Below are 5,360 nucleotides of genomic sequence, written 5' to 3' on the forward strand. Positions count from 1 at the left end.
AACTGCCTGTGTGCTGAACACACTCTGGAACACACTGATTTCTGCGCATGTTGAGTGTGGACAGCCTCACTGATTTGCAAGTATTCTTCAGCCCGCTTGCTGCACAGCTTCTAGCGAGGATGCCATGTATGTTTTATGTGACACTATCTCTCCCTTTTTAGTTGGGTAAATATTTCATGGAAAAACTCCTAGAAAAGGAGGTCAACAGAACTACCGTTATTATATTATTATTTTCATTAACTGTGAAGACATATTTTTGGTAGAGACCAGTACTGATCAACATGCCTGTAGGAAAATCTAGGTACAGTTTTCCAATGTATTTATTTGGTTTTTCTGCAATGTTATGGCTCAAAAGAGAAGATGAGGATTTTTGCAATTTGGAATCCATTACATAATGACTAACATTTATTGAATATTTACCATGTAAACATTCTAAGTGCTTTATATCTATTTAATTCATAAACAATACTTTTCACAACAAACTTATAAAGTAGGTACTTTTTACTAACATGGAAACAACCTCCAAAAAGTTAGTTCCTGCTGACCAAGGTCAATGAATGTGTCATTAATATCTGGTTAAAAAGTTACTTTTGTTTTACCTTATACATGTGTCCTGCTACTATGCCCTTTTATTAGGAACACAAGAAGAGTCATTATAAATGTTGATTTTTAATGTCATTTTTGTAATTAATAGAATCATAATTCTAATATATGTTGTACATTAAGCTCTTTCCATGTGGAACTTTCTTTTTTTTTTTTAATATATTTTAGTAAATGTCTACAGGGTCTACAAAGTCTCACTACATAAATCAGACTCATAGTCATCCTCCTGTTTTCAATGTTCCTAGCACTGGGATTACAGGCATGTACCACCACACAGTGTCAGTGTCTGTCTCAGAGCGCTCCAGGGGTGGGACCAGCACAGCACGCCGGGGATCAAACCCCACCTGATGCATCTACCTAAGCAGGTGCTTTAATCAGCTGAGCTATTTGGCTGGCCCTTGGAACTTTATTTCTATACTTGATCTTACTCAGAAGGTTGAGATGAGGCACCATTTTATTTCTACTGCAATTCAGTGAGAAGCAGAGGAACATTCATCTTAGAAATTCAGAAGCTGACTTAAAGAATAGTGAGAAAAAAAATTCAGAAATATGGAAGAGTGTGGACAGAAGGGAAAAATGGGAATATTATGGGGTGGAGGAAGTGTCATGAGATGCATTACAGGGTGGAAGCCGAATGGCAAGAGGCAGAGCAGCTTAGACAGATGGAGACACAGTGAAAATACAAGCAAAACCTCTGGCCTAAGGACAGAGGATTTGACTGAGAATACCCATAAGGAGCAGTTGCTCAGTGTTGGTGGTTAGGAATACATATATTTGCCATATTGATGGGTCAGAAACAAACCGTAATAACTGTCACAAAGGTGTTGGACTAATTTCTCTCTGTGGGCACAACTCCATTCACACATGGCCTTGAAGGGAGAAATAAGGCTTTGATAAACTTTGAAGAAGTGTTTTTTTTTTTTTTAAGCAGGATATCTCAACAATGAATGATAACCCTCCAGATAAATATGAAAGTCTTCAGGAGGCATAAAATCACACCTGCCTGTATCTCTGCAATACTGATTGAGGTTTGTACTTGAGGGGGCTGTGTGGGTGGAGCACCAGGGAAAGTAGAGACTTTCAGCACTCCTTGTCTGACTGTCCTTGGGTTAGGAAGATGAGGTGGGTAAGCCCACCTCTGCTCTTCAGGAGGCAAATAGGCCTTTGCCCTTTGCAAAATATGACTCTCCTGAGGGCAAGCACAGTGTACAGAATGAGAAGGTTTGTCATATTTTATTAACCCGCTCTGTAGGATGCTTACTGCCCCACTCAAACATCATCAGCTGCATCCATTGTTATGTGTGAGGGATGAGATGTAGAGAATGTGGGGACCAGTCCCTTGAGCCTTGAAGCAATGGCTCACCGGGTGTCCTGGGCAGGTCTCCAGCCATCCCTTGCAATGATAATGTGGGGCAACCTCATTTATGATGAATGAATGAATTGTTCATGTGTGTATTCACTTCAGATTGGCCTCCTGTAGGACTCTTCAGGGAGCTTCCATGGGAGAGGGCTGGACCATGTCTCCTTGAGTGCCTGGTATCCCTATGACCAAGTGATGTGTGCCCCACAGGAAGCCTGCACATTGCCTGAGGAATGAATGCTGTGAAACAGTGCAGGAGCATGACAAAAGCCAACTACTTGCTCTAGGTCGGCCATTGGGTGCTAGAATTGTTAAGACTTTGTAAGAGATGAAAGACAGAGTGATAGAATGAGAGGGTGTAACACATACCCATGAGAATTATCCATTCTGTTATCAGAGTTTGAGATGAAATGGAAAGATGAATAAAAAGAAATGTACTGTTCTTCTCTGTAATTCTGAGCATTCTCCCACCACAAACTACCAATTGGGAGAAGGTTTACAGTGATGTTTTCAGTTCCATAGGAAATGAGATTAATTTAACAATGAAAACTATTGCAAAGCTTACTTTCAAGCCAAACAGTAGCCTTAATTCAATCAGTGCCAGCAAGGACAGAATAGTTTTGCTCACACAGTTGATAACAGAGTTTAGATAGAGATGCATATATGGTGGCCTGAGAGGGGTTTTTAACCTTATTTTGGTATTATTAATTATATCTTTATGTGGTTCATGAACTACTGATACCCCTACCTCCATAAGCAGCACCAAAATATTTACCACCACCGTAAGAATAGAAGCTACCCCGAGAATAAGTAGGGAACCAAACCATGAATCCAGCAAGGTCTGACTCTGAAGCTTGTGATCTTTCTGTTATATTCCTGCTACAAAACACACTCTGCATTGGCAGGTTCTCATCTAAGAAATACGACAGTCTATGCCTCTTCTGTCCAGTGTGTATGAAGTTGTCAGACAATTCTTAGGGTGCAGTAATCTCAGATCAAGGAAATGCTGCAAAGAGTCAAACACTGTGATCTCATCTTACTGAGAAATTTCTGTGTGTTAAAAAAAAATAACCAACAGAGTGAAAATGCAACCTACAAATTGGGGGAAAAAAATCACAACTGACAATCATTTAGACAAAAGACTCCTATCTAAATTATATAAAGAACTAAAAAATTCAACCCCCAAAATTTAAAGACCCAATCCAAAAATGGGCATGTGAGATGAATACTCACTTCTCAGAGGAAGAAGTACAAGTGGTAATCAAGGCTAAACTGTGAAATGTTTGGCTTCAATCTCTGTTGCTCTTGCCTTGATCCCTCACTGTTCTTTGTTCTTATCTTTTAAGTGGAGTCAGAGTTCAAAAGAGTGGGGTGTGAATCACTAATGCATTTTGAGTACAGGTTGGAAAACAGATTCAGTGGATTAGCTCAGGAAAGAACTAAAGATTATCACAGTGAAAGAACACTTTATCTTTATGCTTGATTTTGGACCTACCTGTGTTCAAACTTCAAATGACCATGAAAAAAAGCATTAGTTCTTTATGGCTATCATATGTGATCAAAATTTTATTATATATGGTTAGGAAGATAAGACACTTGAAGACCTGTCCAACACTTATTTTTGAGGTTTTAATTGCATTTATTTTTCACCTATTTCATGGCTTTTGATTTTTTGTATATACCAGTTTTGATAATTCTTTTTTTACCAAAACAATGTCCCTAAAATTGTACTATGGTTCTTTACCAGGAATAATTAAGCTTTTGGTAAAATCAAATCTAGGTGATCAGGAACCCAGAAACCAGAGTCACATACATAGATGGGAGATAGCTTTCTAGAAAGTGACCTGTGACATAAGCTGGGAAGAAAATAAAAATGTTCTTCCAGATTGATCAGGGATGCATTTGGCTCCAAAATACACTGCATACTCCTGTGAGTATTATAGGGGGAGGCACTGAATAATTTACAGGGTTAATTTTCTAATCTTTTACCTTCTTTCACTTTTACTTTATAATGATGATGACTAGGATGTGAGCTTTTCTGTTGTCACTCTAGTTTTATCGTACTGTTTAAATGAAGCATCCGCTTCATCATGGGATGTGAGCACCCACAGCGGGAGGAGGGGACATTGCTTACACACCTGCTTGAATGCAGATGTGTCTATATGTCAGGGTTTGCATCTGGATGTCCTCCTACAGCCTCCTGGGCAGAGGTGAGGCCTGCTGAAGGTGACTGGATTATGCAGGCTCAGCAGTTGTCTTGTTCTTAGGAGGTGGAGTTGAGAAGAGGTGGGCCTGGGCAGGACCTGTGTCCCTCCCTTCTGCCTTTTTCGCTGTTTCCTGTGAGCCACGGAGCAAGCAGTTGCTCCTCCATCGTGCGCTTCTGCCTTGACCCTGCCTGGAGCCAGTGGCTGTGGACTGAAGCTCCATAAACTGAGCCCATACAAACCTTTCTTCCAGAGAGTGGCGGGTGTCAGACACTGTGTCCCAGGGATGAGGAAGATGCTAAGATCCTGTCCAAGGTAATAGACTGCTTTGTTAATGTTGTATGCTAGTGTTTCCTGCCTCCCTTCTCCAGAGGACCTGCTTGCTCTGTTTCTTCTGCACTGTCCCAGAGTTGTTTTGTAGCATTCCAGGCTCTGATGCAACAGTTGGAGCATTGATTATCTCTATCCACTGTGGCACAGGAGTTAGGTGGAGGAAGGAGTCACAGTACAGTCTGAAATAAAGCAAAACAGGAAGAAAGACAGGCTACAAACAACTGAAAGGTAAATGTCTTCATAAAGAAGCATGACTGTGTCCCACTATGTTTTGTTAATGCAGTCTGCTTCAGTTTCACCCAGGGGTGGGCAAAATGTGCTTCTTGACTGAGTTTGGCTTCATCCATCATTTGCAGCTGCTTTCCCAGCTGCTCAAAGCTGAGCTGCAGAGACAGAATGCAAGTCAGCAAGGCCAGGAACATGTGCAGCTTGCCTCTAAGAAAGGCTTTGTATCCATAGGTTTAAACCAATTTCTTACCCATTTCTTATTCTTTATGTGTTCCTGAAAAATAAGACCCTGTACAACCTCTTCAGGAAACACAAAACCCACTTGTTTTGTCACTCTTATTATTATTCATTGTGGGGATGCAGTCACCATGAAGGCCTGGGCCCAATCCCCAGTACTACCAAAGAAAGCAGTCCCAGTAAGTCCCAAAATAAATTCTCTATGGCAGCTGGAACAGTTTAAGGCCTCAGATATGAAGTGTTAGTCTATTTCTTTGGGAATCAATGAATATGTAAGCAAATGTAGTTGCTATTCTGAGGGCTTCTGGGGTCTTAACAGGGCACATCAATACGCTATTACCCATGGGGTACAACAGCGAAGGCAGAGCAGAGCCCAGAGCTTTGAGTTCAGTTTA

The sequence above is a fragment of the Octodon degus genome, unplaced genomic scaffold, assembly GCF_000260255.1.
Source record: "Octodon degus isolate 3935 unplaced genomic scaffold, OctDeg1.0 scaffold00269, whole genome shotgun sequence".
NCBI lineage: Eukaryota > Metazoa > Chordata > Mammalia > Rodentia > Octodontidae > Octodon > Octodon degus.